This window comes from Ptiloglossa arizonensis, chromosome 6 (assembly GCF_051014685.1).
Source record: "Ptiloglossa arizonensis isolate GNS036 chromosome 6, iyPtiAriz1_principal, whole genome shotgun sequence".
Classification (NCBI taxonomy): domain Eukaryota; kingdom Metazoa; phylum Arthropoda; class Insecta; order Hymenoptera; family Colletidae; genus Ptiloglossa; species Ptiloglossa arizonensis.
In genome coordinates this window covers 15,930,273-15,955,951 of record NC_135053.1, presented here as the reverse complement: position 1 = coordinate 15,955,951, position 25,679 = coordinate 15,930,273, and the positions used below count along the sequence as shown (strand labels likewise).

At 39.0% G+C, this 25,679-nt stretch overlaps 1 protein-coding gene across 2 annotated transcripts in view; it reads left to right on the top strand.

Annotated features, from left to right (window-relative positions):
* The window catches only part of LOC143148684 (WD repeat-containing protein 47), a 164,787-nt gene that overhangs the window by 111,065 nt on the left and 28,043 nt on the right, over nt 1-25,679 (top strand). The gene's annotated exons all lie outside the window — the stretch shown is intronic.

Genomic DNA, 25,679 nt, shown 5'->3' with positions numbered 1-25,679 from the left:
TGGAATTTTAATTTTCTTTGGATATTATTTCTAATTTTTAAAGTATACATTTTAAAAAGGACGAGTGGGTTAATATTCTACTTTAAACTGGAGTAACATTGATAATAAAGCTAAAAATAATTTTACTTTTACCGAAGTGAAACTAACAGTAATAAATTCAATAAAATTCTTCGTAGTAGTTTTTCTTGCTTCTGATCAAGTATTCTATTGGTAATGGTGGTAAAGTAAATGATACAGAGTGGAATTTTAATTTTCTTTGGATATTATTTCTAATTTTTAAAGTATACATTTTAAAAAAGACGAGTGGGTTAATATTCTACTTTAAACTGGAGTAACATTGATAATAAAGCTAAAAATAATTTTACTTTTACCGAAGTGAAACTAACAGTAATAAATTCAATAAAATTCTTCGTAGTAGTTTTTCTTGCTTCTGATCAAGTATTCTATTGGTAATGGTGGTAAAGTAAATGATACAGAGTGTAATTTTAATTTTTTTTGGGTATTATTTCCATTTTTTAAAGTATACATTTTATGGGGGATGAGTAGGTTAACATTCTACTCTAAACTGGAGTAACATTCATAATAAAGCCAAAAACAATTTTACTTTTACCAAAGTGGAGCTAACAGTAATAAATTCAATAAAACTCTTCCTAGTACTTTTTCTTGCTTCTTATTCTATTGGTAATGATAGTAAAGTAAAGAGCACAGAGTGGAATTTTCTAGTTTGGAATATTTCCAAAATTATTTCAATCTTTCTAAACGTACATTTCACGCAAGAAGATTCGCCAAATAAAATAACATTCTATCCTAAAACGACGCAATATCAAAAACAGTGCACTTTTAACATCGAGATAAAGTTTCCCCCAAGTGAATACAAAAAGACATACTTTTCGTTCCTCCTCCTCGCCAAGTACCTTCACCAACACGAAACGCAGCCACTGGTTCGAGAACCGTGCCAACAAACATAAATTTCTCGCAGCAATGAAGAAACTCGTCCAATAGAAAAACGTGATATTTTTTCAACAATGGACAGTTTCGTTTTTACCTCGTATGTACCCGGTTGGTCTACTGCACGAGGGGCGTTATCGTGCAAGCTCGGTTTCGAGCGAAAGGAAATCTTGCGTGGGCCCCGTACACGCGATGGTTTCCCGCGAATAAAAGAAAGGGGATCGTGGAGAGAAATAGAGGAAGGGAAAAAATAGAGAGGATTGCCGCATCGTCGCGAATTATTAACGGAGCGTAACGGAGAAAGCTGAGATGGAAAATTGAATCGACGTCGGGCCCCGCGATTCGAACTGGTCGTTCGCGAACCGAGCAACGGTCCCAGAAAACGAACAAACGGACCGGTGAGTGTCTCGATCCAGTACCGTCTTAATGCTACCTAATTATCTTCCATGGAAAGAAATCAACGAACGCGAGAAAACTCTCGTTTATTTATCCACGAACGCGCCTCTGGAGTCGATAGGACAACCAGGCGACGAAAATGATCCGTGAATGATTCAACGACGACGTTTCTCGTAACGTGTGTACTTAACGTTCACCATTAAACTTCTTAACGAGCCACCGTCTCGGAGACTTCCGGAACGCGATACTCTCGTGCGAATTAATCGTTTACACCCACTCGTTTCTGTCTTTCCCCGCGATTTCTATCCGAAATGAAACCTATACCAGAGGATGGGCCCGGTGGTCGTCGAAAAGAATCATCGCTGCGCAGTGAAAGCTGCCAGACTATAGAAAAGGAACGCGGTATCATTTTAATCCACGAGAGTGGATTATCGAACTCTCTCGACGAACAGTCGTTGTTCAGATTTCTCGTTTACACCTGAGCGATATTTGATCGAAAACATTCGGCGCGGTGAAATTCACCCTGACCGTCGTTAGTACGTGTGTTCTTGCACGCGTTTTTCTCGCTTCGTTATCGTTTACAACGAGGTATGGTAGAGTAACTAGCGTTCGTTCGCATTGAAGAAACTTTTAACGATCGTTCATTATCGAAAATATTGTACGTTACTTGTACCAATGTCGTATTGCAACCAATGTCTCTAATTCTCGTCGATCTGTTCCCCGAGCTTTGTCAAGGTACCATTTTTGTTTTGAATATCGCGTATGCGAACCGAGAACTAAAGACACGTTTGCACATGCGCGTTGCGCGGTGCAGAATGAACGTGGAACGAGACGCACCGTTCTTACCACGCATTCAAATCACTCGAGCGGCAGCGTTTGCACCCGTATTACGTTCGGTGTTATATTATACGAAAACTGGTCGCGTTATCGAACTGAACTTTTCATCGGGTCCATTATACAGTCTCGTGGACGTCGAGATTGCATATTTCACGTCGCGAAACGGGTACGGTTATCGCTGAATGGAATTTTCTTGTCAAATTTCGAGATGGAAATTTTTTTTCGTAGATATTGACAGAGATCGAGTTTTCTTTTGCAGAATACTTGGAAATTTTTGTCTACGGAAACTACTGGATTAGAAATATTATACATTGTTTTTCGTAGATATTGACAGTTTTCTTTTTCAGAATATTTGGAAATTTTTGTCTATGGGAACTATCTACTGGATTAGAAATATTGTATATTTTTTTTCGTAGATATTGACAGAGATCGAGTTTTCTTTTTCAGAATACTTGGAAATTTTTGTTCATGGAAACTATCTACTGGATTAGAAATATTGTATATTTTTTTTCGTAGATATTGACAGAGATCGAGTTTTCTTTTTCAGAATATTTGGAAATTTTTGTTCATAGGAACTATCTACTGGATTAGAAATATTGTATATTTTTTTTCGTAGATATTGACAGAGATCGAGTTTTCTTTTTCAGAATTTTAAAAAATTTCGGTTCACAGGAACTATCTACCAGATTAGAAATATTTACCAAATTACCGATTTTACGTCACGAAATGGAAATTTGTATAGTAGAAAAGAATTCTATTGTAAAATTTAGAGGTATAAATTTTCTCTCGTAAAAATTTAACAAAGATCGAGTTTTCTTTTTTAGAATTCTTAAAAATTTCGGTTCTCAGGAACTATCTACCAGATTATCGATTTTACATCGCGAAATGAAAATTTGTATAATAGAAAAGAATTCTATTGTAAAATTTAGAGGTATAAATTTTCTCTCGTAAAAATTTAACAAAGATCGAACTTTCTCTTCCAGAACTCTCAGAAATCTCGAATCACAGGGGCTGTAAAGAGTATTGGTAATTCACGAAGCAACATTTACCACGTCGATTGTTCGTACTTCGTGGAATGTGTTTACCCACCGTTGTATTTACAAATTCATCGTATAAATACGGTTAACAGTTTTTTAGAAAGCAGTTGCGAAACAGACGCGTCCAAAAAAACTTGTTTCCCTTCCGGAAGTAATTGCCGGTCGGCCTTATCGGCTGGAACAAAAATACAAACAAAATCGCGTTAAGCCTGACCTAGAATGAAGTGGAAAAATGTGAAGTTCGTAGTATGGCGTTGCGTCGACGTTAAAAAATCACAACTCCAGTTGTAAATTATGAAAACTTTATAAAATTTTCAAACTATCGTTTTTGGCTCCCATTTTGTTCGCAACATTTTTCAGACTATTCATTACAAAAAATTGCAACAAAATCGATCAGTTGCTTTCTGTGTTTCGTACATCGATATTTTCTCGAAGCATCCAAGCAAAATATCAAAATTATTATACAATAATCCTAAAACATCCTAATACCAGTTGTAAATTTTACCCAAGATGCTGCTCTACACTCCCCAAATTTGTTACATCCTTTATTTTCCACATCGGTATTTTATCACAAGATACAAATCAAACGTTAAAAACACAATAAAAACGTTAGCATCGAGAGTAAATTTTGCATAAAATCATCCATTCCCCTCGCCCGGAGTGAAACTCCCAGTCGAACTTCCAGACACCTAAACCGTTACTCCGGTTCTCCAGTGAAGTGAATCTTCGAGAATGGTGCATCGACTGCGATCCCTGTTCTTTCGACACAAGGTCTGTCGTATCGACGACACATTCGTTTCGCGTAGGAAACGGTCGCAGCGTGATTTCGCGCGCTCGCTCGCGAGAGGAGCTACAAGGATGAGTCTAGAACGCGCGCGGTGGTAGGGAGGATGAAGTTTCGATCCCGCGGCGGAGAAGTGGGTCGTTTCTCAACGAGCCGAAGTCACTCGACGAGAACGTGTCGGCTACGCACTCCTTCGCTGCACTCAGCTGAGCACAGTCGTCTCCGATCCGCGATCCACGATCCACGGACCTCTCTAGTGAGTTCGCGTCGATCATCGTCTGAAATTCGTTCCTTCTCGCGTCTACGCGTTTACAAAAACGGTTGAAAACTCCTACTGGAACATTCTACACTCAGTTGGAAGCTATCCGCTCCGAGATCAAAACCATCTACTTCGAACGTACGAGAAGTCTTCTACGCGAGGACTCCTCTACCCAGTTGGAAGCTTCTCACTTGGAAATCCAAAGCTACTCGTTTCGAGATTCAAAGTTATCTACTTCGAAGACGCGAGGATTCTTCCATCTATTTGAAAGCTGTTTGGAGGTCGAAAGCTACCCACTTCGAAGGTACGAGTAATCTGTGCAAGAAGTCTTCTACACCAGGATTCTTCCATCTACTTGAAAGCAGTTCGTTTGGAGGTCAAAGGCTACCCACTTCGAAGGTACGAGTAATCTACGCGAGGATTCTTCCACCTACTTGAAAGCAGTTCGTTCAGAACACTAAAGCTACCCACTCCGAAGCTACGAGTAATCTACGCAAGGATTCTTCCACCTACTTGAAAGCAGTTCGTTCGTAGCTCAAAAGCTACCCACTCCGAAGCTACGAGTAATCTACGCGAGAAGTATTCTACACTAGGATTCTTCAACCCACTTGGAATCTCTTGGTTCTTAGATCAAAAATCATCTACTTGAAACGCACGAGCATTCCAGAGAAAAAAATCTTCTACACGAGGAGTCTTCTAGCCACTTGGAGACTACTCGTAGCTCCGAAGTTTCCACTTCGAAGATACACGAGAAGTCTTCCGCGCGGGACTTTTCCAGCCTCTTGAAAACTGTCCGCTTGGAAGACACGTCGTTGGTCTTCGAAGCAACTGTAAGTCCTCCGCGCGAGTATCGTCGACGCGAGGATCACAGGGTAGCAGTGAAGTGAACAGTGTCGAGCCGAAAAGAAGATCGAAAGTGACGAGAGGTCGGTACGCTCGGCACGGTGCACGTTGGAAAGTGGTGAAAATCGGACCAGTTCCCGTGCAGAAACTCTTTGTTCCGTTTGCATTACCGGCAAAGGCGATCCATCCGGTGTCCTCTGTCGTTCCACACGATTTCCACGCAGCGTTTCTCCCCACTGAAGCTCGCGTTCGATCGTCGGTCTACTTCCACGCTCCGCGTAGATTTTCATTGAAACGGACGAGCACGTACACGGTGAATCGATCATACGACATGACTGTCCGTAATCCTCGGAACTGGTACCATCACCCGCGATGAACGTTCGCGGAATCGTCGTTCATTGACGCCACTTTCGACCAGAGTTACGCTCGATATCCGCAGCTGTCATTCCGAATCCGGTCAAACCGGCCGTCAGCCGAGGAAATGGGTGATATCCGAGTGCTGGATCCGCGAATGGATCCGCGCTTCGATCTCAAGCAATCTCGTCCGTGGCCCCCCATGTACCGTAATCATCCAGCCACGAGGGGTCCCTCGTTCTGTTACCGTCCTGTCCCATTGGACGCGATGGCACAATGGATGACACCGCATCTCGCCGATTACAACTACCTACCGGCAAGAATAAGCTCCTCGAACGCGAACAAGGGCCGCGATTACTATTATCTCGCCCCGTTGTACCGAAACGCGATGCCACCGCCCCAGGCGATGTCACCGTTGCAGGTGTCACCGGTAGCGGTCAATCCGCGAATGATGATGATGGAGGCGCAGAGGGGACGCGCCAAGAGCTCCGGTGGATTGTGCAGAAGCACCGTGCCACCTTGCACCTGTTCCGTGGGCAGGACCAGATCGTTGGAGGACGTCAGAAGCGAGGTCAGCGAGTGGGAGGATTGTCACGACGAGAACGGTAATCATCTCCAGAGAAAGAGCTCGAAGAACGTCCCTGGATGTAAACAGGTGCGCAGGTCCATGGAGAATCTACTGGACGTCGAGGGTAACGATCAACACGAGATGACAACCTTCGACAGGATCGGTAGGAGCTGCAGGAAACCGGACGAGAGGAGGAACGAGAAACCTGGCAAGAGGCGGGGGAGTTACATGGTTCGTCTCGCGGCTTTCTACTCGCGCAGTTTATTTCGTATCTGGGTGAAGGAGTTTCATTTTTTCACGTTAGGGTGGCGGTAGGTTCACGTTGGGTTCACGGGTGAACACGGGAACTTCGGTGATTCGATCTAGAGGTGGACACCGATTTATTACCGGTTCGTGTTTTCTTTTATTAGTATCTCACGCGGGTATGGTAATATTTGATTAGTAGGGGAGCAGAGTGCCGATAGTTTCTCGCGAAATGAAATTTGTTACCGGAGGCCCCTTTCTAATATAAATATTTAACAGCGTCGAAATTGATCACCTGAGTTATTCGTTTATATATATATATATATATATATATATATATATATTTATATATTTATATATTTATTTGTATGTAAAATTTAAATGAACGTTCACGTTCCACTTCCAATGGACCAATTACAATATCAAACATTTCGCGTTCGTCGAACCGACGACCGGCATAAATTTCACGAATTCACGGGCAAAGCTTCCTTCCCCGGGCACCTCTTTAAAAATCCACGACCGTTTCATAGTCTGTTAAACAGTGAGTTTTGTATCGTGCGAAACGAGCCAGTGACCACTTTTACCGTGCACGTTAAAACGCGCGTGTTATGATTATTTATTCCGCGAAATTCGTCGCGCTATCCTATCTCGTATGCAAATCGACCGAGGAGCTACGGAAAACGTTCCGTGTGTTTTATTGCTCCGGTTTCGCGGGAATTTCTATTTTTTCTTTTATTTTTTTCTCTCTCTTTTACGTTAGATTAACTCTACGCGATCCTTGATCCGTCATCGACGACGTGTACAAATGATCTCACCGATCCCGGGACTTCTTTCAAAATGACCACTTTCGCGAGAGTCTGCGCGCGAATCTCGGCACCTGTTGCAATCCGGAAGCGAGCGCGCGCAACTTCGAAACATGATAATCGTTTTTCTTCTTGGTTTGATAAGCATCGCTGTGTGCCTGATTAAATTTCCGCGAAAGAAAGTCCCGACTTCGTATCGCCTTTGATCTAATACACCGCGAGTTGCGTTTTGCAACGCGGCCTCGTAGTCCACGCGAGGTTTACCCAATCCGCGCGAAACCTTCCAACGAAACGCGACGAGAGAGATCTCACAGATCGACTTTATTGTCGACTATCGATAAAACATCCAGGGACCTGCCTCGAACGAAGATTCTCTTCGTGAACCTTGAGAAGATTGGTACTGTTCGTAAGAAATACACTTTTCTTTTTTGGTAAAGAATAAACAATATCAAGAACCTAGAACGAAGGAGAGAAAAGTAATTGAAATGTAAGACGTTGAAGAATTGTTCTTTCGTTGCATTTGACTTTCGAAACCGGTTCGAATTGCACCGTAGACGTTTTTCACGTTGTTGGACACAAAAGGGACATTTAAGGGGGCTTCTTTAGTCGATGCTTCGTATTTATATGTGTTTCTTCTTCGAATCGATTTGCACGTGTTTTTTTTTTCTTTTTTTTTGCAAAATAACAAGCTGTTGTTAATGAAACGTAATTTTACCAGCTGCTGGTAGAAAGTGTTCCCGATTGCTGACCTCGAGTTGATCCACCGTTACCTGTTCGTTAAGAGGGAAGGAGAAGAAATGATTTCTTTCGGGAACAATGGTTATCGGTCGAGGACGCACTCGACTCGTTTTTCCTAAACTACGGGGAACTTCGTTTTCGATAATTGCAATTAACGCGAAATCGTTACAATCGTCCCCGTACCACCGATCGGATCGTATAACGTCGAATCGTCGTATAAACGTCGGCCATAATTACCCATTAATGTATTCATTATACGAGAGGAGCCCGCCGTTTATTATAATGACACTCCGCCAGTACGAGGAGAAATTTTCCATTTAAGTCTAAGAGCCTCTTGGAAGGATTTAATCAGAGTAATGGAGATGAAAAGGTCGACCGAATGCCGTTGGTTATTAGCGAAATTATTCTTATTACGTGTTCTATCCAATTTTAAATTACACGCTCTACAGTCGTACGATTCGATAAAGTTCTCCGCGCAGAATATCGATTAGTCCGTTTCTGTGACTCGACCTTATTTTTGGATCGATCGATCGATTTTTCCATCTCACGGTTTAACGTAGATTTGATTAACAAAATTATTCTTCTTATATCTACGTTTCGTGCATTTTTAAATCAATTGTAGTATACATTCAAGAATATTGAATACTTTTTTCTGTAACTCTGATTTCTCATTCTTGAATGGATCGATCGATTTTTCCATCTCATGGTTGAACGTAGGGTTGATTAACAAAATTATTCTTATCGCACGTTTCGTGTATTTTTAAATTACACGATCTACATAGAACTCGTTTTTAAATCAATTGCAGTATAAATTCAAGAATATTGAATATTTTTTTTATAACTTTGACTTCTCATTCTTGAATCGATCGATCGACTTTTCCATTTCACAGTTAACAAAATTATTCTTCTTATATCTACGTTTCGTGCATTTTTCAATTACACGATTTACGTAGAAATTGTTTTTAAATCAATTGTAGTATAAATTCAAGAATATTGAATATTTTTTCTATAACTTTGACTTCTCATTCTTGAATAGATCGATCAACTTTTCCATTTTACAGTTGAACATAGGGTTGATTAACAAAATTATTTATATTGCACGTGTCGTGTATTTTTAAATTACACGATTTATGTAGAAATTGTTTTTAAATAAATTGTAGTATAAATTCAAGAATATTGAATATTTTTTCTATAACTTTGACTTCTCATTCTTAAATAGATCGATCAACTTTTCCATTTTACAGTTGAACATAGGGTTGATTAATAAAGTTATTTTTATTGCACGTGTCGTGTATTTTTAAATTACACGCTCTAGAGCGATACAATTCTGTAAAATCAGTTCTCTATGTAGAACTCGTTTTTAAATCAATTGTAGTACATACTTAAGAATATTGAATATTTCTTTTCTATATCTCTGACTTTTAATTTTTGAATCGATCGATCGATTTTTCCATCTCACAGTTGAACCTAACGTTGATTAACAAAATTACAACGATTCTGTAAAATCAATTCTCTAGATTGTAAAATCCAGTTCTCTAAAATCAGTCATCTAGATTGTAAAATCCAGTTCTGTAAAATCAGTCCTCTAGATTGTAAAATCCAGTTCTGTAAAATCAGTCCTCTAGATTGTAAAATCCAGTTCTGTAAAATCAGTCCTCTAGATTGTAAAATTCAGTTCTGTAAAATCAGTCCTCTAGATTGTAAAATCCAGTTCAGTAAAATCAGTCCTCAGTCCTGTAGAATTCGTTTTTGAATCAATTATACTACACACTGAAGAATATCGAACATTTCTTGTCTACAACTCCGACTTTTAATTTTTGAATCGATCGATCGACTTTTCCATCTCACAGTTGAACCTAAAGTTGATTAACAAAATTACAACGATTCTGTAAAATCAATTCTCTAGATTGTAAAATCCAGTTCTCTAAAATCAGTCCTCAGTTCTGTAGAATTGCTTTTTAAATCAATTATACTACACACCGAAGAATATCGAATATTTCTTTCCTATAACTCCGACTTTCAATTTTCGAATCGATCGCAGAACGATTTCGATGCACGATCGAATGGACGAAATCGTCGTTCGAGATCTCACGGTCCCAACGAGTTCTCTGAAACTCGAAACGCTCGTCGCTGTCGGGTAATTAAAATCTTGGACACTTTCGAAAAAAAAGTATTTTTCCGGTGAAAGTGAATCGCGCGCGTTGCGCAATGGTCGAACACGAACGAGGACGAGCAATCGCAGCGTAGTATTTCCGTGAATCGGTAAACGTGCGATTTTGACTCGTTTTTGTTTCCCTTTTGCGATCGATCGAATGTCGAAAGTCCACGTGCCGATGCACGAGAGAATTGCTCGTTTCGATCGATGAGGTGCTCAATTAACGTCTCACTCGCGCCGCGATTGCAACAGTTTGCAATCACCGATGCAATTGCCTTTCTTTTCTTTTTCTTTCCCCCCCCCCCCCCCCCCTATTTTTTTTTCTCTTTTTCTCCTTCCGTCTCTTTCTTTTTTCTTTTCCATTTCTTTCGTTTCCTTCTACGTGTGTTCCTCCGTTTACCGTAATTGGCGCGAAATGGAGGAAGTCGAACGAGTGCAAACGTAGATGAAAAAAGAAAAAAAAAAAAAAGAAAAACATCGTTATCGAATCGTTCGATAGGATTTAATGCATCGCGAGCGATCAGTTGCCGCGTTGGGAAAAAATCGTTACGCAAGAATGTTTAAATTTACCGTCCTTTGTGAACGTACGATGAACGCTGGCTTTGTCAGGCAAGAAAGATATTCCCTTTTCAATTTCTGCTTGCGAAACTGTTGGATCGTTTAACTCGATGTGCACTTTTTATACCGCAATTAACACACTGGCCAACCGCAACTGTAATACCATAATATAATGGACATTTAAGTTTCGTTTTTTCCCCGCGGGGATTTTTACGGGGCGAGTTTCTTTTTTCCAATTTCGTCACGCGAGGCGGCCGTTCGTTTCGCACGCACCGAAGAAAAAAAAAAAATAGGAAAAAGAAGAAGGAATTTTTAAAGACTTAATCGCGAGAGGGTGAAAGGAGGAAACGCAGTGAAAAATTCTCGATCTGTGATACATTTCCACGTACGATTATTCCCTTCCGTGTAAATCGTTTCGTCAATCTATCGAACGATACGATAATACACTGGAATATTTAAAAAATGACACAGATTCTTAACAAGTAAATTTCAAAGCACTAGTACGAGTCACGTTCGAGATTCTTCGTCTTAGCGTCATCTACCAATTATTTCTCGTGCAATAATCAATGGAAAAGAATTCTTCGCAACTTAATGAAACAATCGTTCCGTTAATAGCAACAACAATTATATATCGCGTTAAATAGCCAAGACATCGTTCGTACTCGGCTCGTTTAACGACCATTCATCTCGTACAATTCCGTGTCCTAATGATGTGCTAACGAATGTAAACACGGTTCCTCTCGTGTTAAATTAATTAGGTACATATATACAGTCACCGATGTTTTATTCCGATTTAATCTATTCGGGACGTGTACGCGAATGGAGAGATGGAACGCAATTTATGCACGCGCGTACATTACGTCGAATGTAACGTCTCGCGCCCGAGGGGAACTCATCCTCTGAACTATTACGTGATCGGGCGATGTAAAGGCCTCTGGTTTTGAAAAATACACCGGTCGTGTATGTCGAGCTCCGCGGAGAAAAGTGCAATTCACCGGTTCGATAGTATTCGATAAGAACTCGTTCGGTGCAAGTGACCTCTTGGAAAATTCCTCGAGCGAGTAATGTCGCTCGTTGTGCGTTCCAGGGTTGTATTTAGTTTCCTTCGATTTTTTCCGGCTCCAGAAGCAGTTCTTGCACTTCGGTGTGATTTAATCAACTCCATTTCGAGATCGATTTCTCCGTATTCTTTTTTCACGATCAACCCTGAATCGAAGGATGGTCGTTTCTGAACTGTTCTTTCGATCGTGAGTATTGTATTAATAATAATTTACATATAGGTGTTCGGAGAAGTATAGAATAATTAAGGTAGTATTTATGGATTTTATACGAGGAAAGTCGTTGAGAGTGAATAAAGGAGCAATGTGTAAAAGTCTTTGAGAATGAAATAGTAGGATGTAAAGGGAAAATTCTTTGTGAGATGTCTGTGTAATAATACTTGAGAATGGATAACTAGGAATATGGAAAGATCCTTGAGAATGGAGAACGAGGAATGTGTAAAAATTCTTGAGAGTGAAGAACTAGGAATATGTAAAGATCCTTGAGAATGGAGAACGAGGAATATGTAAAGATACTTGAGAATAAAAAATTAAGGAATATGTAAAAATCCTTGAGAATGGAAAACTAGGAATATGTAAAAATTCTTGAGAATGGAAAACTAGGAATGTGTAAAAATTCTTCAGAATGAAAAACTAGGAATATGTAAAAATCCTTGAGAATAAAAAATTAAGTAATATGTAAAAATTCTTGAGAATGAAAAACGAGGAATATGTAAAGATCCTTGAAAATAAAAAAATTAAGGAATATGTAAAAATTCTTGAGAATGAAAAACTAGGAATATGTAAAGATCCTTGAAAATAAAAAATTAAGGAATATGTAAAAATCCTTGAGAATGAAGACGAGGAATATATAAAGATCCTTGAGAATACAAAATTAAGGAGTATGTAAAAATTCTTGAGAATGAAAAACTAGGAGTATGTAAAAATCCTTGGGAATGAAAAACGAGGAATATGTAAAAATTCTTGAGAATGAAAAACGAGGAATATGTAAAGATCCTTGAAAATAAAAAAATTAAGGAATATGTAAAAATTCTTGAGAATGAAAAACTAGGAATATGTAAAAATCCTTGAGAATGGAAAACGAGGAATATGTAAATATTCTTGAGAATGGAAAACGAGGAATATGTAAGATCCTTGAAAATGAAAAAACGAGAAATATGCAAAGATCTTTGAGAATGAAAAACTAGGAATATGTAAAAATTCTCGACGGTGGAAAACGAGTGCTGTATGTAAGAATTTTTGAAAATTATTAACGAGGGAACACGTGGCAGTATAAAAATATACTGTTCTTTTCTAATTTTTCGACTATTGATGATTATTGGAACCTGAGGTTCGAATTGGTTACCGAGTGGCGCGAAATGTGAATTCTTCTCGAGTTCAACGAAGCGTTCAACTACGGCGGTGTAAAGTATGTAATCCGTGACACTTTTATTTCAGCTTAAAGGCATGGACATTTCAAACGTCACGAGCGACCACGATTAATATATAACGCGAAACTCGTTCCGAGCTCGGAACGAAAAAGTTCATCGCGAGTGGCCAGGTTTCCATCGAGGGCCCAGCGGATATTTCCTTTCTTCGAGGGTTAATAAACCACGGTGAAAACGTATCCACGTGGGCTCCTGCTCGTTTTCCATAACGACGACGAACGACACCAAAGTTAATTAACACTTTCTGCAATATCGTGGCAAGGAAATCGGACCGAACGTAAAAACCGGTGGTAAATTTTGTTCAGGTTCGCGCGTTTAGATATATTTTCTCGAAAATATTAGAAAGTAATAATATCTTCTTTCAATTAATATTTTCGTCTTGTATAATAACTATCGTCTTGTATAATTTTTCTCGAAAATATTAGAAAGAAATAATGCAATGATAATATCTTCTTTCGAAAATTATATAAATTTCTTTCGATTAATATTTTCGTCTTGTATAATTTTTCTCGAAAATATAAGAAGGAAATAATATCTTCTTTCGAAAATTATATAAATTTCTTTCGACTAATATTTTCGTCTTGTATAATAACTTCGTCTTGTATAATTTTTCTCGAAAATATTAGAATGAAACAATATCTTCTTTCGAAAATTATATAAATTTCTTTCGATTAATATTTTCGTCTCGTATAATTTTTCTCGAAAATATTAGAAAGAAACAATATCTTCTTTCGAAAATTATATAAATTTCTTTCGATTAATATTTTCGTCTTGTATAATTTTTCTCGAAAATATTAGAAAGAAATAATGTCTTCTTTCAAAAATTATATAAATTTCTATCATCTAATATTTTCGTCTCATAGAATAACTTTGAAAAGAAAATTTAACGTCCACAAGGACAGTGATAGTTTCCCTTGATATTGATTACAACACACTTATCGAAACTTAACTCGTAGGGGTTAAAAAAGAAAAACTCTCCATCGAGTGGATTACATTTTACCACCAGAACAACCAATGATGAACGTATCCCTATTTGTACCACACCACGTATCTCCAAATTTAGACAAGCAAAGGCAAATAAATTTACAAGTACCATTAATTATCTATTTCATCAATTGTCCACGAATATTCTAGAAAAAGACACGGTCAATAATTAAGTAATTTTAAAAGAAAGTTCGAAACAGGTCGTACTGACCCCTTTGGTAGTTCTAGTGTTAAACTTATGCCAGTAGCTAGCGAGCGTTCGCCTTCCTTAATTGGATTTTTATTCAACGAGGCGATTTATCATTGCATTTTTCGACAATGGCCAGGAAACGACCACTTTTTCGCGGTGCTTGGAGAGGAGTGGGGGGAAAAAAAAAAATTACCCGCGTTACGAAACACGGTGGATACACGGGACGTTCTAACGAGTCGGGAAACGGTAATCGTGTTTCATCGACGCGCGACGCGAGTATTGTAATAAACGCGCGTAAACGTTGGAATGTCGTAACGAGTAGGAGTCGGCCATATTAGCCGCGTTCCGTCCTCGTGTTCGCTGGACGAGGGTCTGTTATCCGAGACAATTATTCCGGAACACGTTCGGAAAGTCTGAACGTGGAAGGTCGCTCAACGAACCTAACGAAACCATAAGATCGTAGAACTCGCTACGTGGAAGTAATAACCAATGAGAATGCGTTCGCACGGTGTTGCCGCGAAACGGTCGTGACTTTGAAATCGTGTAACTGGTGTGTTTCGCTTCGAACCGGTGACTGCATCTTCGAGCGACAGGTTAGAGAAATATTCGGAATAATTTATTCATTTATTCATTGTATATTCTTTGGAAAACAAGGAAAAAGAAAAATACTGTTACTCGTAAGTGGTAAGTGGTAATCGAATACCGTGGAACAATTGAAACTTAATGTTAGCAAGAGTGGGACTCGTTGCGGATAGAGAATGCTCGAACGAGGTTAGAGATACTCGGAATAATTTATTTATTTATTCATTGACGGCTTTGAGGTCTTTAGAGTACGAAGAAAAATAGAAATACAGATTACTTGTAAGAATGTAGCTTGTAATGTAACTCCTAACAATTGAAACTTAATATTGGCAAGAGTGAAACTCGTTAGGAATAGAAAATGCTCGAGAAAGGTTAGAGATATTCAAAATAATTTATTTATTCATTCATTGACGACGTTAAGCTCTTTAGAATATAAAGAAAAATGGAGATACAGATTACTCGTAAGAATGTAGCTTGTAATGTAACTCCAAACAATTGAAACTTAATATTGGCAAGAGTGAAACTCGTTAGGAATAGAAAATGCTCGAGAAAGGTTAGAGGTATTCAAAATAATTTATTTATTCATTCATTGACGACGGTAAGCTCTTTAGAATATAAAGAAAAATGGAGATACAGATTACTCAAAGGAATACCGCGGAACAATTGAAACTTAATGTTAGCAGAGGTAGGAACAAAATTAGTGTACATGTACAGTAATAGTAGAATAGTAATTCACAGTGATGAACAGTGAAAAATGTAAATATTCGAAAATTGAAATTTTCTGACAGCTAAGTTACGTGAAATTATATTTCTTCGAATTGTACGCTCGTCTGCTTGTGTTCCTAGGAATTCCACGGATCGGAGCAAGCTCCGGGGTGTTATAGCGTTCGCATTAATCAAGACGGTAATTTCGAAATTCAAATGGTAACGATGTATTCATCCATCATCGGAAATATCAAATTCGAATGGATTCGCGATCCAGCCTCTTACTCGGGGTCCCAGTTACGCTCACGACGTTTCATATACCGTTGAACATTTCGTTAACGCGTTATTAGAGAAACGTAAAGACAGACTCCGATCGTTATTATCGGATACGCGTGTAATTGGAGGGTCAGCGAACGGATCGTCGGTTGTTACGCTCGCTGTGCCAACAATTTAATAGTTTTTTCGCTCGACATCGACTCTCCATCGATCCTACCGTTCATTTTCGAAATAATCAGCCACGAAGTCGAAAACGATGATCGATCATCACATCTCGAGGTTTCCGAGTTCGAGTTTCTCGAAACCGTGGAATTTTCTTCATTCTGTATTTCTTATCTTTTCTCTCTTTCCAGTTTCAATTTATACGTACACGCACTCGTAATTGGCTACATATTCTTTCACGTGTAATCACAGTTTCCTTATCTTGCAAAGAACGAACAACCATACGATCCATTCTCCACGTTTAATTACACGACTACGTTCGTTCGTTCCATTTATTTACTTCGCGTAGAACCATACGCTCTATTTTTCGCATTTAATCGGACCAACGTACATTCTTCTGTTCCATTTATTTATTTCGCGAGGAGCAAACAGCCACACGATCCGTTTCGCATTTAATTGCGCTGCTGTGTTCCTCCGTTTCGTTAATTCATTTCAGAAAGAACCTTACCGTCTATATCCGCATTCAATTACTACATCCTTCTGTTCCGTTCGTTTACATCGCCAAGAGCCATACGATCCATTTTTTTTTTCACCTCGTTTGTATTTTTTTACAGCATTTAATTACATCCTTCCATTCCGTTCATTCGTTTCACTAAGAGACGTGCAATTTATTTTTCCCGTTTAATCACACCGTTGCGACCTTCTCTCGATTCCATTCGTTCATTTCCCAGAAACCTGTACAATTCAATTTTCCTCTTCCCGCTTTTTCCAATTAGCAATTGTCCTCTAAAGATACGTAAAGATTCACAGAAAGAATTACAAAGATTACAAAGATTAGAAAGATTAGAAAGATTACAAAGATTACAAAGATTACAAAGATTACAAAGATTACAAAGAGATTTGCCACGATTAATTGTACTCTTTAACAGAGATCTATCACAGTGTCATCTGTACAAAAATCAGCTTCAGCTCTCGCGATACCGATTCATTCGTTTCCATATTCATTTCGTGCTTCCCGCGGTGGTACACCGGTGAAAATTCCACGCGCGAGTCGCCGAAATTCCTCGTGAAAAAAAAAAAAACAAAAAAAGAATTCGTTTTCGGTGCGCGCAACGACGTTAACGGGGCGCGATGTCCACCGGTCGTAAATTTGAACGGTGAAATTCGGTGCACGGGTTTTCGAAAGTTCCCTGCCCCCTCGAGGTTGTTGAGCCGCGTCCTCGAGTTCCCGTAACAACTCGCGAAGTGAAAAAGTGTGCCGCAACCCAGATAAACACCGCCGCGACTGATTTCGCCCGGGACTTCGCGCCGCGTTTTCGATCCGCGACGAATCGTCCTCGTGAGTCGTGTACACGCGTTAGGTACGGTAATTCCACCGTCTCCCTTCATCTACTCCCCCCCCCGTCATCGTGTATGGTACAAATTACCCTACCGATGACCCAGCGGGTACCTCCACCGAGATTCCCGCGGAGAAAGGGAAGCAACTGACCGCGCGTGGAGACGTTCGGCCGGTTCGACCGGTTCGCCGTGAAGAGTGAAAATTTCAACGCCCAATTGCGTGGGCAAGAACGATTTCGAAGCGTTCCAGTTCCACGCGGACGACGGATGTCGAAGGAAAGCGCACAGCCGATCGATAGGAACGCCGTACCGGCGCCGCGACGCCGGGATAATTCCGATCGCGCGATTTCACCGCGCGAGACGCATCGCTGTTATGTACTTGGAGTATACACGGAACGAAACTTTGATTATTCTGCGTAACGTAATTACGAACAATTGAATCGAATTATGTACATATACATGTATGTACATATATGTATATGTATTATAGTATTAAACAATAGTATCGATGCACATTATTTGCGGAACATACGAAGTGATTCGATGCATCGTCAGGGAGTGATGCAGGGAGACGAGGAATGGAGGTCAAGGCTCCGATCGGTAATTTGTTTTTTCGTCCCGCCACGCATCGTTGAACTCTACGGCTGGAGACGTCCGATCGAAGACCTTCGCGACATCCGGCGGATCCGCGATATTCTCGCGGCACACCCTCTTCGTAAGGTAACGGAAACGTTCGTCTCTGTTTGGAGATTGCACGCGGAGTTTCCACGCGAACTAAACGTTGAAGTTTCGTTGTTGCTTTTGATTGGAGTGAAGTAGGTTCAGATCGAGAACAGAGGAATATTTTAGTATATCGAGATATTCTAGGATCGAAGGAGTGTACTGTAGACTTTACGTAGAATCAATTTTGATGAAATTACAAACGTATTTTATAATTACAAACCCTTAAATTGTAAATTGTGTTTTTCGTAGGAGAGGACGAACAAGTAATTTTACAGTTCTGGTATTTTACGTGAAGTCACTTTTGTTGGAATTATTAAGTGACAGAGTATGTAATTTTTTAGTTTACACGCAGGAAAAAGGAGAACGCGACAGGTACAGAATATCGAGATTCGTAACGATTAATTTTTGAATATTGCGCTTGAAAAATTGAATAACCAGTTTTTCGTTCCATCGTAGATTTAGAGCGCGCTTCGGCTCGATTATCGTCCGTATTATCGTAATCCGATCTCGAGGAAATATTAGGTCAGGAGCAGGCAAGTTTATATATACAAATTGTGGATCGTTTGTCGCAATTTGTCGCGACTCGGTGATCCGGCGCGTTATCGACCGAAAATAAGAATCTTGGAAACGAAACCGATAAGAGAACGCGTCCATAGAAAGTGATTCCAGTCTACTTTATCATCGAAAGTAGTAGAAACGCAAATAGTTGTACTGGAGCAATTTCGATGGAAAGCGACAGCCATGATCGTGTTGCTCGTTGTTTGATAATTGCGCCCGATATGAATTATTTATAGAAAATACGCGATCGACGTCTCGATTTGTATTCCTACGCAATTCGAATGAAAATTACCGCCAGAAAATTGGCGGGAGAACGATCGACGTTCGATGATCGCTTTAACGAATCATCGATTCTTTTTTGATGCAAATTCGATCCCGAGAGCCTCGATTTTCACCGTGTTGTTGTTAAAGAGGTCAACAAATTCTTCCAGATACGAGTATATATATTATTATTATCCTTAACACTTCTGGGTTAAATTTACGACGATTTCGTCGAAGGAGAAATATAATATGTACACTTATCGAATACTATGATGCAGTTTCAATACGATGCTTCGAAGAATTAAATTTACGACTATTTCATCGAAGGATAATAATATGTACACTTATCGAGTACAATAATACAGTTTCGAAGAATTATATGTACAATTTCATCAAAAGAAAAGAATATGTACACTTATCGAGTACCATGATGCAGTTTCGATACGATGCCTCGAAGAATTAAATTTACGATAATTTTATCAAATGAAAATAATATGTACACTTATCGAATACAATAACGTGGTATCAATACAATAGCTCGAAGATTTATACGTACAATTTCATCAAAGGAAAAAAATATGTACACTTATCGAGTACCATGATGCAGTTTCAATACAATACCTCGAAGAATTAAATTTACAATGTCATCATAGGTAAATAATATGTACACTCATCGAGTATAATAATGCCGTGTTAATACGATACCTCGAAGAATTATATGTACAATTTCATCAAAGGAAAAGAATATGTACACTTATCGAGTATCATGCTGCAGTTTCGATACGATGCCTCGAAGAATTAAATTCACGACAATTTCATCAAAGGAAAATAATATGTACACTTATCGAGTACAATGATACAGTTTCGATACGATACCTCTCAGAATAAAATTCACAATTTCATCAAAGAAAAAAGAATACGCACGCTTATCGAGTACAATGACACGATCTCGGTACGATGCCCCACAGGAATGAAATTTACGACGATTTCAACATAGAAAATGAATAATATGCATACTTATCGAGCACAATGACGCGATCCCGGTACGATGCCTCGAAGAATTGAATTTACAATTCCATCAAAGGGAAAAGAAATACGCACACTTATCGAGTACAATGATGCGGTCTCAATACGACGCCTCGAAGAATTGAATCTACGACAATTTCATCAAAGGAAAAAAAAAAGAAAAAAAAATAGCGTGTACACTTATCGAGCACAATGACACGGTCTCAATGACGATGCTTCGAAGACTATGACACTTTTCGATCGTATTGTGGCCAGTGACTCCCGTACCCGCTCGAAACCTCGAGCGATGAATCACCAGCTGCGCGGTGTCCCGATGTTATTAATCTCCGCGCGGCTTTTTGAACGCATCGAGCAGACGATTATTATTCCACGTACGGTAAACGTTAAACGACACGCGGGGTGAATGCGTCGGTTAATTATAACGCGTCAGGGGAGACCGTCGAACAATAAAATCGCGCGGTTAATCCACGAAACGTTTATCTTTGTAACGCGAGAACGTCTCTTTAGTAAGTTCGAGCAATTACTTCTCGGTTTGTCGGATTGCGTCGGATTTGTCGTTGACACCGAATACACGACTCGATGCAATCTTTCGTTCTTCCATTCAAGAAGAAAAATAATCATTTTTTTCTTCTTCTTGTTTTTTCTTTTCTTTCTTAATTTTTTCAAGTTTCATAGAAAATCGTATTCACAGTCGGGACGAGATTAAAGACTATCGAAACGTAAAAGATGATTATTTAAGGAATATTCAAACTTCGAGTGTTTGTATCACCAATACTTTAGCTGTCACATCTATTTGTATTCGCGATCGCGTCAATTTGGCATTGACAAGTATTTCGAAGACTATTTCTACGCTAAAGAATATTTATAAATTGTAATTCTGAGTTGAAAAGTTTTCGAAAACTGTAATTCGAAACATCGCGCGAAACTGGCTTTCATCGAGAATGATATACGATCCACGATAACGAACTACTTTCTTTTATTCTAATCGGTTATTTCCTACGCGATCGCGTCAATTCGGTATCGAAATGTTTGGAAAAGATTCTATTCTGTATTAAAAAGTTTCTATAAACGATTATACGAAACACAGCGGGAAACTAGCTTCCACGTACGACGATCTTGCACAATCCACGTTAATAAATACCGATCGTTGAAACAATTTGTCGCAAATACAACATTTGTCGCATTTCGACGAAACTGAAAGAAACGAGGAGACCTTGAGACTTCTTTCTTCCCAGTTATCTTAAGTAGAGTGCAGAGTTTCCAACGCGATTGTTTAATTTTTGCCAGCTCGCAATTAGAATGGCCAGAACCGGTTCAATTAGACAAATTGGTCATTAAAATCGTGGACCGTAGGATTTTCACGGCGGGGCTCGTGCAGCATCGCGTCGTTTCGCGTAAAAGTCGTTTCAGACTCTTTGAAACAATTAGGAGAAAGGAACTGCCGATAATTCGCGAGTTTAGTGGCAATCGGCCGGTGAAACTAGGCTTTCGGTGCGGTACCTTTTCAAATTTATCGTTCGTTCCCGGATGGCTTGCCACCCGAGTTATTTCCGGTTCGTTAAACCGTCCGGAAGAAAGCCGATTCGTCGATGAAATTTCCACGATGTTAAATCGTCGAGACGGATCGACGATCGATTCTCTTGGACGACCTCGTTCTCACTCGTAAATCCACGAGACGTTACATACCGAATCCTCGAAACATTTTGCATTGTCGATTTTATTTTCGTTAAACCACACTTGAAATATCGTGGAGAACTTGTTACTTTTCGCGAAAGAAAATCCACGAGGAATAATTTTTTTAGAAATTGAACTCGATAAGTCGACTGTAGAGGACGAATCGTTTACGTGGCTACTCTCGAGTATTTTCGAAATGTTTAACATACAAGAAGTTTTAAATGAGAATTCTACGGTACTGAAAGGAAAATAATTTAACGTAATACAAATAACGTAATTAAATTTATTTTTGAATCGTTTCTTTTAAGTTTGCTCTAAAATGATATTGAGGTATTTGTGCAGAAAATCTGTTCGCCATAAAGACACAAGAAATACAGTTTAAGGAGGGAAATGAACGATTGTAGACAATACAAAATGAAGGATTCTTTCGTGGTGTTTTGAGATACATTAGGTGATATTCTTCTCTATCGAAGTTAAGGAAATTCGTGAAAATTTTCAGTCCGAAAATACGAAGATTTTTCCATGGGAATAATTACTGGAATTTGTAATTTTCTCCGATTATCGATAATCGGTATTGTCGCCCCGAGACGTGTAATTTACTTGACGAAGGAGAAAGGATTAATTGCAACACGGAGGATTTGTAAGGATCGGTTGCAAATTGTCTTCGAGCGGACCGATTCGACGGTTACGTGTTTATTTTCGCTTTTGATCGAGTCGATTTCAGTCGTTGCTCCGTCGTGAACGATACAGTACGGTGAACATCGATGGAGAAACGGTGTTCGTGACTAAGCAACGAACGTTGTTGATTCGTAATGTTTGTCGGAACCGCTTTACACCTGTCTCGTCCTAGATCTCTCGAATTTTTTTCCACACCGATCCTTTATTGCGACTGGATTACACAAACACCGATACGTTCGATCGTTCTTTTATCGAACACGCCAGCTCCAACTGCAACAGGATGCATTTACAGAATGCAGTACGCGTAATTGTTCATCGACCAGTGAGAGAAAAGAAATAGGCATTTTTTTTACATCTTCTTTCAAAAAATATTAATTTTGCGCAACGTTGCAATTTTGAATCTTTTTGCTCAATTTTTTCGGAGAAATTTGCAATTTTTGCGCATTATCCTCCGCAAAATTATTATAATGGTTGCCTTCTTGGAATCTTTTCGCAATTTCTTCGAGAAAGTACAAATTTTTCGCGAACGTGCCCGAGTTGTCGCAGTACCAGTCAATATCTGACGTTGAGATCGAGACTCTGAATTATCGTTGTCACGCGAAGTCGGTTAAACATTGCGTTGCACGATGAAATTAATAGCTGCACGCAAAACTGATACGCGCAACACTCGGCGGAATAATTACCGGTGTTCGTTATTTCGTATCTTTTCGAACGATGCTCAAAGAACAAACAATCTCGACAGCTACCTGCAAAATTTCACCTTATTCGAATTCTTAGATTTATTTAATAAATCTAATTATTTATTTAATAAATAATATCTTAGATCGATGAGTACGTAGAAATAAATATCCTAGATCGATTAAATTTCCTAACTGCATTCTGACTGCATCTCGTCTCGTTGCACTTTTCTATCGTTCATTTTACCGTTTCATTTTCCTATCTTACCATCGTGATTGTTCCATGTGCACCAAATGTGCACCAAAAACGTAAAATAAACGATTGAACAAATAGATAAATATGTTGCCCCGATGAAATATTTCGTAACACGATCGCATTCGCGATACGAGGGAATGCACTCTCGTGGATGGTACTTGATAACATCTTCGAAGTGCACTCGTATCTGATATCGTTTTATTTTCGGTACCGTTAACCGCGAGATACTAATTGAAAGGAACAAAGTCAGGTTGCGTTACCGTGAAACCAGAGTTCGCGTTCTTTCGCGGTTTACCAAGAGATCGACAACAACGTCGACAACAAACAACGACCGGTCCTCATTTGGTTTGCTAATTCCACCGTCGAGATAATCGAGGCCCCCGGACGAAGAACTCGGGGGAACTCGAAAGTAAAAGCGTGGCGAGGCGCGCGAAATGTTGTGCAAGGCGAGTCGCGAAATAATTCCGGTGAAAAGAAATAAAAAAAAGAAAAAAAGAAAAGAAAAAAAACGGACGCGTGGAAAATGCATTTATCGCACGATATTGTTGCCCGCCGTACGTCCTTGCACTCGCTCGGTTGCGAAAGAGGTGTATCGTTCCGTGACGTTGTAGAAATAAATCGAATTAAAGATCGTGCAAACACACGGACAATAATGCGATTCAATGAGCCGCGCGATAAATATGCACAACAGGGTTACGCGTCGTTACGTGGTTTGGCCTTGATAGGTACACGGAGATCGTTGTTCGAGAATCGAGTGCTCTTACACTCGACTTGGAACTCGTTTATAGGATTGTAATTGCCGGAGGGTTTTTCTGCGATCAATTTTTAGCAAAATGCAAACGTTTATGGACTTTGGTGTACGGAGATCGTTGTTCGAAAGGAAATTGAGTGCCTTCAGAATCGTTTGGAACTCAATTAGAGGTTTCTGATTGTTAGAGAATTTTTCTGTAATGAATTTTCGACAAAATGCAAACGTTTCTAGGTCCTGGTGTACGGAGATCTTTGTTTGAAAGGAATTTGAGTGCCTTCAGAATCTTTTTGGAACTCAATTATAGGTTTCTGATTGCTAGAGAATTTTTCTGATGAATTTTTGACAAAGTGCAATAGTTTCTAGGCCCTATTTCATGGAGATCGTTATTTGAAAGAGAATTGAGTGCCCTCATGATCGTTTTGGAACTCAATTATAGGTTTCTAATTGTTAAAGAATTTTTGTAATGAATTTTTAGCAAAATGCAAACGTTTCCAGGTCTTAGTACACGTATATCTTTATTTGAAAGGAATTCGAGTGCCTTCAGAATCATTTGGAACTCAATTATAGGTTTCTAATTGTTAGAGAATTTTTCTAATGAATTTTTGACAAAATGGAAACGTATCTAGGCCCTATTTCATGAAAATCGTTATTTGAAAGAGAATTGAGTGCCCTCACGATCGTTTTGGAACTCAATTATAGGATTCTAATTGTCACAGAATTTTTATAATGCATTTTTAGCAAAATCCAAACGTTTCTAGGCCCTAATACACGGAGATCTTTGTTTGAAAGGAAATTGAGTGGCTTCAGATTCGTTTGGAACTCAATTAGAGGTTTCTAATTGTTAAAGAATTTTTATAATGCATTTTTAGCAAAATGCAAACGTTTCTAGACCCTAATACACGGAGGTCTTTGTTTGAAAGGAAATTGAGTGCCTTCAGTATCTTTTTGGAACTCAATTATAGGTTTCTGATTATCAGAGAATTTTTGTGTAATGAATTTTTGACAAAATGGAAACGTATCTAGACCCTATTTCATGGAGATCGTTATTTGAAAGAGAATTGAGTGCCCTCACGATCGTTTTGGAACTCATTTGCAGGATTCTAATTGTCAGAGAATTCTTCTGATAATTTTTTGACCAAATGCAAACGTTTCTAGACCCTGGTATACGGAGATCTTTATTTGGAAAGAAATCGAGTGCCTTTAAAATCGTTTTGGAACTCATTTATAAGATTCTCATTGTTAGAAAATTTTTCTAATGAATTTTTGATCAATTGCAAACGTTTCTAGGCCCTGGTATACGGAGATCTTTATTTGAAAAGAAATTGAGTGCCTTTAAAATCGTTTTGGAACTCAATCATAGGATTCTGATTGTCAAAGAATTCTTCTGATGATTTTTTGACAAAATGCAAACGTTTCTAGGCCCTGGTACACGAAGATCTTTATTTGAAAAGAAATCGAGTGCCTTCAGAATCGTTTTGGAACTCAATTATAGGATTCTAATTGTCAGAGAATTCTTCTGATGATTTGTTGACAAAATGCAAACGTTTGTAGGCCCTGGTACACGGAGATCGTTGTTCGAAAGGAAATCGAGTGCCTTTAAAATCGTTTTGGAACTCAATTGATAGGATTCTAATTGTCAGAAAATTTTTGTAATGAATTTTTGACAAAATGCCAACGTTTCTAGGCCCTGGTACACGGAGATCGTTGTTCGAAAAAGAATCGAGTGCCTTCACAATCATTTTGGAACTCATTTATTGAATTTCAATCGTCAAAGAGTTGTCCTCTAATAAATTTTCGACAATCACCGTTCAAAAATCGAGAGCTCCGTTC